At 43.3% G+C, this 12689-nt stretch overlaps 1 protein-coding gene across 1 annotated transcript in view; it reads left to right on the plus strand.

Moving 5' to 3' along the window:
- The first annotated feature begins 5160 nt into the window (after positions 1 to 5160).
- KCNB2 (potassium voltage-gated channel subfamily B member 2) overlaps positions 5161 to 12689 on the plus strand; it is a 184017-nt gene continuing 176488 nt past the window's right edge. The window contains exon 1 of the mRNA XM_036379008.1: positions 5161 to 5370. The gene's annotated coding sequence lies outside the window, so the exon portion shown is untranslated. The remainder of the gene's footprint in view (positions 5371 to 12689) is intronic.

Raw genomic sequence — 12689 nt, forward strand, 5'->3', positions numbered from 1 at the left:
TAATAAAAAAATAAAAATATGAAAATTGCATTACCAAATGTGTATTTTTTAAAAATAAAAATGCAAGCTGCAATAGCTTACTACAGGAGGTCGAAAAAACTTTTGACTTTTTGGAAATCATCACTATCTTATGTTACACAAAGGAGAGCCCTACATCCTAGAACCTAAATGTTGCAGTGTTGAGCTCCAGGAGCCACTCAGCAGGCATCCTTTTTGCTTGCCATAAAACCCAACCAGTAAATCTTATCTATTTGACTTCTGCATATGAAAAAATGCCTCAATTTGAAATGTCAGTTTGTACAGCTCTAACTGTAACTCAGTTACTTATTGTAATTTATAATTCAGCTTCAATCATAATGATACACCTTTGTTTAGCTCAAGTTTAGTTTCTGTTTGTGTTTTGTCATGTGACATGTTTTGTCATGTCAAAACTGATTGTAGCCCTGAAACCAATGACTATTTTCTTGTGCAGATTTATCCAGAATTTTAAAAAAAACAAACATCAAAAACCAAACCAAGCATAAAAAACCCGCCCCCAACCCCCCCCCCAAAAAACCCAAAACAAACAAAAAAAAAAACAAACCCAAAAACCAAAACTAAAACAAAACAAAAAACCCAAAAACCAAAAAAATCCACCTAGAGAAGAAAGGAACAATTTTTACGAACAGACAAGAAACTACCCTCAAACCCAACCAAGTTATGGCTTGTTTTACAATGGCGTATTTCCCATGGTCTGTCCTTCCTGGCTATGCTCTTGCTCATCTCTGTTGCTGGTTTTGGGATACCCACCTCTGTAAGTTTCCATTTAATGGGAACTAAAGAGGGAAAAGCTGCCACAATTGTCCCTATGTGCAGCAGCATTTCACTCCTGGATGTGTCACAAGGCAGCCTTTAAACACCAGTGAGACTGCCGTCCCACTGCAGCCTGTGAAAGGACTGAAAACACTTCCAGGAGCCCCTCTAGAAACCAAGACTTGGGAAAAGAGTGTCAGAGCCCAATCTGTGGCAACACAAATAGAAAACATAGTATTCTGAGTTAGAGAAATATGATAAAGGAAACCAAAACTTAAATAAAAGAGGGGGGGAAGCAAAACAAACCCCAACCACTCAAATTGAAACATGGAAAGCTATTCCAATAATCAGGAAGTCCCTAATCCAGACAAGACTTGGTCTGAACTGTGGTGGGTTATGCTACTGCCAGATGATATTCCTAATGTGATTTATTTCAAGAGAATATTGGACTTGGCCAAGAAGCTGCCTTTGTTTGACTTGTTTTTTCTGCAAGTCTTGAGTGATACAAAGGGCACTGGGATGGGCTTCACTCTCCTAGAACTTATTTTTGCCATTTGTTAGGCACACTGCTGGGAAATTAAGATACATTTCAAAACCATATTTCAGCACTGCAATAACTGATATGATTACACGCAGGAAAATGATCAACCATTCATTTAGACAGGCCAGCTTTGATGCTGATTACATCAGTCCTGCTGTTGTTGGTGCTTAATGTAATATCTGCTCCTACAAGAAGGAATAGCCATTAAACCAGTCTATAAGTAGATTATTCCCTTCTCCACAGGGAAGTGTCTCTGAGGCAGGGACTGAAAGCCCTGTGTTGAGCTGAAATGGTGTCCTGGACTACAGACAGGGATTGGGAAGTCTTCAGGCAAAGTGGATCAGGGCCAGCAGTCCCAGTCGTGCCTTCAAGGCCCTGACAAACATAAACCCACTCTTCTTCCTTCAAAAGCAAGCAAATTAATGGGTCACATGAGTTCATTGGTATGGTCAAGGTGTTCAGCAGTGGAGAAGACAATTATTTCTTGCAACATTTAGAGTGTGAATTTGAATGATCCTCCTGGTCATAGCAAGATTTAGCTATACTTTTCCATATGTCTGCCCATCTTTCTCCATCCATGCCTTCCTCTAAACAGCTTCTCCTCTCACTGCTGGGAGGTATTTGGGAAGCACTGCCTCACAGAGACCTAGCAGGCTCATCTATATAAATTGGGTGTTAAGTCAGAAGGAAGAGGCCCAGGATGTTTACAAGGATGGTCTTGATGGATGAAAGGTATTCTGAAGAACATCGCTGTAATGAGGGGGAAAAATCCTGCAGCAGAAATCTTGGTAGAAAAGAGATTTCTCTTTTTCTCAAGCAGTTGCTTTCTTCCCCTTATCTGACCAACTGAGACTAAACTCCTCTAAAGGAAATCTTTCCTTCATGTTCAGCAGCATGGCCATGCATTTTGCATTTTATTTATGGTAACTAAAGAACCAACAAAGGTTCCCTTCAATATCCAAGCATGCTGGTAAGAGCTGAAGATGTGTTCATAAACATAAATGCCCCAAGCCTAGAAAAAGAGTGAGCCAAGAACTGCAAGCATCTGTTTATAAAGGAAAATTGAATAACAAAGATGCAGTGATGTAAACATGAGTCTAGGCAGGATAATGTACCTCTATGTGCAAAAATAATTTCCCAGAATAAAATTACTTTTACTGCAGACATACTAGCAAAATAAGGAGCTTTTTATTCCAGAATAACTTCTCCTTCTTGAAGGCAGATCAGTTGCTTATTCTGGAGCAGTGTCTAACAGCATGCATACCACTGTAGCCAATGAACTGCAGGAACTCACCTATGAACTGAACTTTCTGTCAGTTTTCCCAATAAGCAAGATGTATTAGTGTCTGGGGGTGTGTGTATGAGAGGGAGATAAGACATTCTTCCTTTATCAAAAATGAAAAATCAAGTAATAAAATCTCAAGAAAACACAGTCTGCTTCAAAACCACTCACTGCATCACGAAAAGCAGTAGAGGAGAACTGGAGCTCCTCACAACCTATTATTTAATGAGAATCTGAAGGAATAAATTCCAGTTTCCTACAGCTCTGCCTCATGGGCTTTACTGAACTGCAGTGGCTAAGAAGACAGATGTCCAGTTAACTTTTCTCACTGATGTCACATGTACATGCAGATTTTGAGGTATGTTACAGCACATGAACTCCAAATGTCACCTTTGCCATGCTCTGAGCACAAAGAGATATGCGGTTAGCTTCTTTCTCCACCTGCCTTCTTTTTCTTAAACTTGTTGTAATTTAATTGCCTTTGTGAGTTTTGCTCAGCTGAAACTGATTGGTGCATTCAAAAATTAGTGATGAGACATGTGGATATGTGTACACACAAGGGGTGGAACATTTGAAATACATAGATACCAACATTTCAGCTGGGGAGTAGCTGAGGAGAGGAATGGGTTGCTATGGAGCTTTGTTTATCACATGTAAGATGTGGAAGAGAATTTCCCTGATTGACCATAAGGGTAACACTAGGCTGAGCAGCCTAGGCATGGATGCCTATGCCACAGATGTCCAGGTTTCAGACAAAGTATATTCTGCTGGAGCTTTTCATAGAAATCTAGCCTTGAACTCAGCACTGATTAGGACTACTGCTGAGGTAGCCATTCAGAAAACTTCTGCAGGTAGGCTGGGAGAAAGTAGGCAAACTTTTTAAAAAATCATACATTTATATGTCCTCAAGACAGTGAGATTTTATTTTCACATAAAATGGGTGAAAATCAGCACAGTAAACGAGCATTCGAAGTTTAATCTATTTCTTGGTGCATTGTAATTAAAATCATGTTGGCAAATACTGCCCAATCTCTTTCTTGGATAGCTTTCAAAAGAATAAGGAGGTCTTTGAATTAAAAAAAGAAAAAAAAAAGAAAAAAAAAAAAGAAAGCTGATAGAAGTTTTGTTGGAAAGCCTTCATCCCAGCAGCAAAATGTGCAACAGTTAAGGCTGAATCTCAGAGCTACAGGATGAGATGAAGCCTGAGCAACACAATGCAGAGGGCAAAGCTACAGATGGACTGTTATGAAACCTGAGAAACAGAGAAGAGCTTGAAAAGGAAAAAAGCTTTCTAATCTGATACCTGAAATATAGTGGGGCATTAATGAATGAGGGAAAGAGACTTCCTCCCATTATCTGGAATGATCAAGGAAAAACAATAAAGAGCTATAAAATACTATGGGAGGCAGCAGGAGTAGCTGAAGTCTTGATTGCAGCCTGCAACCTTGCCAAGACTTGATGACAAAAATGCATTAGCCATGCCCCATGAAGGGGTGAAGGGTCCTGGCTCTCCAGGCACTGGACTTCTGCTGTGGGCTGGATATGTCAATAGCAAGGCTGGGCCGGCCGGGTCATCGGCCGGGTACAGTCCTGTGCTGTGTGCTGTGCGCCCGTGCCCGGCTGGGCTTTCCAGCCCCTGGCTGGGAAAGGAAAACTGGGCAGGGATGCTGTGAATGCACTATTGAGCAGGAGAAGGTGGTGTGTGTCTGTCTCTGTGTTTGGGAGGGGACAGTACATGGAAGTGCGTGTGTGCGTGGTGTGTTTGTCTTTGTGTGCAAGCCCGCACATTCCCTGGCTGGGGAGGTCCGAGAGGTGCGTGCATCCCATACGTAGGAATGTTAACGTGGATTCACCCGTGTGTGAGAGGGGAATCCCCTGCCTGGAGGGTGCCCTTAGCGTGGGTTGTGTGTATGCGTGTGTGTACATCCCCTGCCTGGGGGATCAGTGTGGGCTGTGTGTGTACATGCATGTGCACGAGTGTGTGTGCGTGTGTGTCTGTGTGTCTGTCTGTGTGTCTGTGAGCGTGTGCACCCCGCCCGAGGCACTGGCGCGGCGTCTGTGCGTGGCTGATGTCTCTGAGCGCGGTTCCCCTGCCCGGGCAGGGCGCGGGGGATGCGCCCCCTTAGTCCGGGGGCAGTGTGGGGAGGGGGGCGCGCCCCTCCCGTGGCAGTGCCGGGAGCGCGCAGCCCGGGCCGTGCCGGAGAGCGCGGGGCGGGCGCGGGGGCGCGCGCGGCGCTCGGGAGCGCGGCGGGCGGGGGGCGGGGGGCGCCCCGCGTGCCCCGGCCGGGAGCGGCCGTGCCCCCCCGCCCCGCGCTGCCGCCGCCGCCGCCGCCGCGCACAGCCGCAGACACGGGCGGCCGCGCCGGCAGCCGGCGGCTCGCATGCAGCCGGGGATTACAGCGGGGCGAGGGCAGCGAGGGCTCCACTCTTATCCCCCCTCGGCCCCCCCTATCCTCCGCCCGACACCCCAGCCGCTCGCCGCGCGGCTGCTCCGGCGGGTTTTCATCTCCGGGGGTAGGAGGGAGATGCCTTTGCCGTGGTTTTTCCACCCCCAGCCCTCTCCGTGCCGGGAGAGGCGGTGATGTGGAGCCGAGAATGTAGAGGAAAACCCTCCCCGGGAAGGAGCGACCAAAACAAATCCCTCGCCGTGGCTGAGGCGGCCGCGCGGTGCCCGGGGAAGCCCGAGCAGCCCCTGCCAGCGCTGGGGAATCCCTCCTGCAGCCCCCGGCGGCGCCCCGGGCGCCCGCGGAGCAAGGTAAGCGGGAGGGCTTCCCTCTTCCGCCGAGGGCTGCCTTTTGCTTTTATTTGTATTTATTTGAGAGCCCGAGTCATGGCCAGCTGCCGCCCTGGTGGGACTGCCAGGGAAGGCGAGGGCTGCCCGCTGGCCGGGAGCGCCCGGGCGGGCCGGGAGCGCGGCGCTCCCGCGGGGAGCCCCGGGGAGCCCCGGGCGCCGGGAGCGCCCCCGGGGAGGGGGCACGATCGGCGGGGCGGGACGGAGCCGGGGTGTTCTCCCCGGCTGCCTGGATCCGTCTGAGGCTGGATAACAGAACCCTCACCCTGGAGCGCTTTGGAAACCGTGGCTTGTATTTTTGTTCCTTCAGAGCTGCTAAAGGGAGGGAGGGAATGACATTTCGTAGTATTCTGCCTCCTGCCGTGGGTGAGCTCTAGCGATAAAGGCTCGTCATTTGTTTCCGATGCTCTGATAGTGCTTGTGGAAACCTGATGATACAAAACCTCAGCCTTCTCGGTAGCTGTCGTTGGAATTATCCCATCCACCCGGGGACTGAAAAATCCCCTCTATAGAAGGAAATACACGTAGCATAGAATACACGTAGTGGTAGTCTGAAATATACTGTCATATATGCTTTCTGTAGGTAGGGAGCATGCTGGCCCCTGGATTTAAAAATCTAAATGTCTTTATGAATAGGCATGTTCATTCGCTACATGGCTTCTACAAACCATTCAGTGTGTTTCTTCTATCAGAATTTCACTGCCTGGGTGAAGGTAGACCTTTGTTTATACCCTATGTATGTACTGTCCATATTTATAGTAGGGTTTGGACTTCATTCAATTCAAGTTACATAATGATTAAGATACAATAGGCAATATATATGCAGTTTCTTGGACATTTTAATTCAATGCAGAAAAGACTGACTCTAGCAACATTGCCAAAATTGTCACTTTTTCAATGTTTGTGTAAGAAAGGAAGTGTCCATAGCATCAGGTGGAGACAACGTTCCTTAGCAAATACATAGTCATCAAGACCTTGCTATTAAAAGCACACCTTAGTGAAGGATTTCAGTGACCCTGTCCTGGAGCTCTGAGTAGGTGCCAGGATTGGTTTAGAAGAGGAAGAACAGCAGGGAGACTGGGCAGGCTTGGGAGGGGGAAAAGCCTGTCTGGTAACATTTTGCATTAAAAACAGCTAGAGCTCAGGTTTGCTCAGCTGGCGAGTCTGTCCAGCTTAGAGCAGAGCTAGCACCAAGCCTTAGAGGCTGGGCAAGGTCTGCAAAACTGAACATTCCACCAAGCCTGGGACATGATCCTCCAGGGATCTTTAGTAGAAACTTTCGGGGGAGCAGGGTCAGTGAGTACATGCCACTTATGGGATTTGTTTGTTCTCTGATCACCAAGATGTGCTAGCAAAACTCTGGAGTCTTTCCCAGAGAGATAAGATGCAGTACAGAAAAAAATAGTTTGTTTCTGGTTCTTAGCACCTCTGTCTATTCTGTTCAAACAACTGATAAATCTGATACAACTGATAAACTCTCACTTCGTTCAGCATTAGTGGAACTTGCAGCTGGCTTGTTGTTATTTTTTTTTCCAATGAGTGCTTCTGCAGGCCGCTCTAACCACAGCATTTGAATTTCTCTCCCTCTTTTCTCGGCTGGATGCTGTTGCTGGAGCTCAGCAGGTTGCCCTCGCTCAGATGTGTGCAGACAGTAAAACATCTTCAGCTCGAGATGAGGGAGAGGTGCTGTTCAGAGCAGCACGCTTCAGCCTGAACATCTCCATTTGCTTCAGCATTTTGAAGTGTCCCATTGCCTTAACGATGCCACATCACATATATTTATTCATACTCAGCCTTTTTTTTCTTCTAAGTGAAAGTTAATTGGCAAATTCTGGCTTGCCATTCAAAGCAAGGCGAGAGGTCAAGATTTGCAATAGCTTTCTTGCCAACAGTTGGGATTTTGCCAAACAGTTTGCTGCTGTCACTTTTAGAAAAAAAATCCTGATCTTATGTGACTTCCTGGAGCTTCATGTAACCACATGTGCAGGTAAAGTATATTCCATGATGCTCCTGTATTTAAAGCTACCTGCTGAAGGATATTTCAGTCAGTGTTTTACTCCGTCTGTCATGATATAAACAGCACATTGGGGAAGGTCTGTCTGGTCTCAGCTCAGAGGAGGAATGCAAGCTGAGCTATCTGGTGAAGGGGGCAGTGACTGGAAGTATGTCAGTGCAGTGGGATTCCACTGCAGACCCTCCTGAAGGTGTCTGCTCTACCAGAGTACAGACCTGCTTCTCCCCACAGCAAGAGATGGGAGCCAGAAAGGGAAGCACTTAAAGCTGTACACCACTTTAGCTTCATCACAGTAGACATACATACAGCCTAGAATGAATTTTTGGATGTTTTCAGTGGTCAATTCTATTAATTCATCATTTTATTGCATAATGTCGTTTGACCCAGCAATGCTCACAGCTCTTGGAGTTAAGCAATGATTAGCTCTAAAAGAACTATACATGTTTGTCTAATACTGCAACAGTAAGTTTTTATCATGCTTAGGAATAAGGTTTTTTTACCTAAGAGGTGTCTGAACATTATAAACATAAATATAAAATAAATATAAAATAAATATAAAATAAACATTGATATTAAACAATAATATAAAATAAATATTATAATGGATGCATGATAAAAAACCAGGCTGTAGTTTACTTTGTTGTGTTTTTCTGTTTCTAGTAATACGATATGAGCACTCCAAAAGAAAATATTTTTGATTTCCCATCTGTAGTTGGCATCTTTTTGTTGTAGTGATTGCTGGAATAGTGGAACTGGGTATTTGATTTCTTGGATTTCATAATAAATCTTTGGAATTGTGTTTTAACTCATATTTTAGTAGGGAGAAATGTGTGTTTACTTTGTAACAAGAATATTAACTTCAAACCAAAATAAATTTTCCAATATTAAATTGCATAGATTTTTTAAGATGTGCAACAGTATTCCATGGGATAATGTGCAAAGAAATTGCTTAGGACATTACAGAGTAGATGTAATCCTATTGCAAATGTAGATTTTTGTGCAATCCCATAGGTTTATATGTTTTTAAATCTATACTTCTCTGTCTATATGGAAAAGATATGGAAAGAATTTCATTATTTTGAATTTTTTCTTCACTATTATGCAATTAGAGGTATCATATTGCATGCTATAATACATACATTGCTCAGTCGCGCTCAAATAAAGTCCAAGTAGAATGCATATATATGGCTAAAGTTTTTTTAAAAAATTAACAGAGAAGCTTAACAAATCAAGTGTTTATTGAACAGAATTTGGAAGTTTCTTATCTTGGTTACTGTACAAAGTCAGTCCCAGTATAGCTTCCCAGACCACTACAAACCATAAAAGCCTTAGGAGAGTATGCATCAGTCAAGATATTTAAAATCTGTTAGGCTTAAACCTGCCTGTATTCTTCATAAAAATCTGGAAGGACAGCAAAGGCTATTTTGCCTTTTGTCCGTCCCAGTGCTTGCTACAGAATGTGCAGAAATTTCAGCACAAGTCACACATTGGCATCTTTCTAAGTTTTCACTTGTTTGCTGTGCAGTGCATTCCTTCTTCGAAGTCTGGAGGGATGGAGTTTCTTAATGATGAATTTCTTAAAGGATGAGTGTCTTAAACTACATTTTTTTCACCAGCATGAAAGTATGATGATGTTAACTGCATAATCAGAAAACAAGGAATATTATTTTGAACGCACTTCTTCCTGGATTATGGTATGAACAGTAGGGAAACAATAAGAGAAAAGTCTCAGGCCACTAAAATCAGTGAGGTTTTAAATTTATTTGTTTCTAATGCAGGAAATCTATATTTAGCCATAATGATAGATCAGCTGTGACTTAGGTGTCTGGAATCTGTACATCCCTATTCCTTCTCTGGAATAAAGAGTAGTCAGTAGCATCACTGCTGGCACCAGCAAGAGAGTCAGAACAACAATCTATTAGCTAATAAATAATATATGTAATGCTGGCATAATGCAGCTCTGAGCATTTAGGAGCAGGCTGCGATACAGAGCAGCTGAACTCTTTACAAGGAACAATGGCAATTGACCAATTTGCCCCTCTCAGCACCAGGGCAGGGGAGCACAGTGCACTGTAATATTGTGTGAGGGCATTTACAGCCTGAGCCAAGGCAGAGGGGCTGAGCAGCTCTCTTACCACTAGCACTGGCACGTGATGCATAAGCCCCTAGGTTTTTGTTACCCCTAGGAAAGTGCTTCTTACTAGGAAATCAGACTTTGCTATTGTGAGGTGTTCTTGCTGCCATCGTATCCAGGTACTAGCTTGTTAGGAAATAAATGTCAGCCCTTCAGGTAAAACCACACTATGAGGAAATGAATGCAAAGCTGTGCTGATAATTAACTGAACAAAGCTCTCAAACCTAATCTTCTTTGATGACACTGGAGATGAGCTTCTCCCCCTGATTGCCTAACAAGTTAAGAAATAGAAATCAGTTATGGCAGTACAGTCCAAATACAGAATAAATTTGCCTCAGAGCATTAGTAAGGCAGTTCATAAAGTAATATTTCACAGTATCTCATCAATAGTTAACTTTTAGAAAATTAGCTGTATTTTCAATATATAGGGATAAAAAAATTACAGTCAAATGCAAGAACTCAAAATGAAGCCGTAATGTTTCTTTTTACAGAGTTTTCAGTTGTGTCATTTGCCCTCTTAAGGTATGAAGATTTGGTTACCTGCAAGGGTGTTGACTTCATCTCATCTCAAATGGCAGAATAATCCTGCTATAATTCATAGCCATTCATTCAGTGTAAATTTGCATATACCAGAGACATTCTGAGACAGTTTGAGCAGAAAGTGCTGGCAAGCTGCAGAAGCTAGAAGAATCCCCCTAATGTATTTAAGCAGACTCAAAACAGTGAATAGGCTTAATTAGCCTTGAAATCACACAACTGTGAATGACAGTATTGAACGTGCTTTTCCAGTGGTTGCTGAGATTAACAGCACAGAGTCGCTCTACCTTGACAGGAGTGCTGTCTAGAAGGTCTTGCCTTCTGGAATATTTCCTCTTATGCTTTCTTCATTCTTGTTATTGCTGACACAGAGCAAACCTCTTAACGGGGTAAGTTTTATACTTGAATTTATTGTCAGGACTAGCCTGGCTACTGATAGTCACTTTGGTCCCTATTTAGGCATGTCATTAAAGTGCCATTAGCAGTGCTTCTGCAGTATCTTCTGCTCCTTTTGAACTGAAGAAGAGATGAGAATGTTTAGCTGCTGCAACATGTTAATAGATAACCCAGGTAGAAGCAAAAATATCTCACTTTTCCTCAGTAATCTTGTGGTTTGGGTACTGATGGAGAAAAATTGAGCTTTTAGGCCTTTCATAGATTAATATGATGCAAATAAACATTTCACTTCTTGTAGTCCAAGATTACCACCCACCAAAGGACTGGTCACACCCTTCAGTTATAGACTCATTCGTGTCTGTTGTCTTTCAAGCACAGGCTGCCTCATTCCTGTTCGGTAGGAATGGGGATGGTCTCCATCACTGCAGCTGTCCTGGGGATTACTGATAGCAGCAGGAGCCTGGAAGATGTAAACCACAGGTTTGAGTCACAGGGATGAGTGTGGGCCTTTCAGTGAATGTTTAATGACTAAGCAATGACATCAAGGTGGAGCCAAGGCCACCACCTCAAGGTGTATTTGAAAAGAGTAGACGTTGTTCAATTCTTTTGAAGGACTATTTTACATACCCCTTGTAAGAGGAGGTTTCCAGGCTTAGAATATCATGTGGGTGGGTTGTGTCTCTTTTGATCCTGCTTATGCATTGGGTCTGGTTGGAAGTTAAGAGCATCTTCTTCCTGACTGTGAGGTATCATGTTGATCCTTCCTTAGAGGTTCCCACACCCTTCTTTGAACTTGGGACTTGGGTGTTTAATATTAGAAACCCTGAACTAATGGCTCTGATGAAGCACATTTTTTAAGAGGATGCTGTGGCTTTTAAAAATACATTTTGGTTTGATAGAAGTAAATAAATTAATTTATAGTGGCATTTTTATAAAAGTGTTCCTTTTAGCCTGTCTTGATTTCAGAATTATAGTAACAGTAGCATAGGGTTGTGCATGATAGTGAGTCTTCACTTTTTTTCTATTGTCAGGTCAATTTGAGGGTCAAAAAATATCAATACTCTTGGTATCAGGTAGGACTAAAAGTCAGTGTAGCTTCTTCTCTACAGTGTTAAACTGGAGTTCCTAAGAACAGCTTCTCCTTACTGACCCCCAGACCAACTGTATCTTTGTGCAGTATGTGGAACCAAAACTGATAAGGTCATAGATAAGGTCAGGAAGCAAAGTTTTCTGTTTTCTGGGTGACTGCTTTCCTCAGATAGGCAAAATAAGATGTTGGGTTCCCCATGGCTCTGCACAGCAGTTTGTAGTAGTAGTTTGGGATGTTTTTCCAAGGCATCCTATAGTTGAAGGGTTGGATTCTTCAGATCAAGATTAGATGGAATTTTGTCTTAATTTTTAATGATAAAAGCCTTCTGTAAAGACTTGCTGATGCTGTGACCTCGGGGACATTTCCAGCTATGGAAAAACAAACAACAAAGGCACTTGTCAAAAATTGAGTCTCCCAGAAATCAAGGCCTGATTCATTCCTTTGTTATGCTTTCAGGGCTTCTGTAAAGGACCACAATAGGAGTTTGAGATAGGCTCCTAATTGGCTGAGACAAATGTCTCTTGAGTAAGTCTGCTCCATTCAGACTGTATTCCTTGGCCAAGTCTCTTCCTGTCTGTGGTCCAGGTAGGTTTAGGCCTATCTTTCCCCTTGATTGAATTAGGGAACAGTCCTGTTAGAAATGGCTGAAAATGAAATTTTGACAGAAGCAGCAACTGAATGTTTTAATTTCCAAAGTCACTTAGGAATACAACTCTGCTTTTCTTAACTGTAGATTTGGGATGGTGGCATTGCATGTTTTTTCTTTATTAGAAATCCAACAGTATACCAGGATTCTGACCAAAATGCAACATCCAAAATTTTGGGTGCAATTTCATTCAAAGAGGGATAAAATTTGACTCTCCTGTATGATGTGCCTCTTTGCTTCAGACATCATTCTTTATGTATATAGGGTTATATTATATGTTGTGTAATATTTCCCTGCCTAGAAACCTAGAATCATCATTTATTACTACACTGTGCAGGCTTTTCTTCAGCAGAACAAAAAGACATCTGTGAAGTTCTTCACTGCTTTCAGCTACTTGGCAGCACTGTTATTGGCAGGGAGCAGTGGAAGATTGAAGGGTTAGAGAAGCTAACATATTTAGAATAAC

This window comes from Molothrus ater, chromosome 1 (genome assembly GCF_012460135.2).
Source record: "Molothrus ater isolate BHLD 08-10-18 breed brown headed cowbird chromosome 1, BPBGC_Mater_1.1, whole genome shotgun sequence".
NCBI lineage: Eukaryota > Metazoa > Chordata > Aves > Passeriformes > Icteridae > Molothrus > Molothrus ater.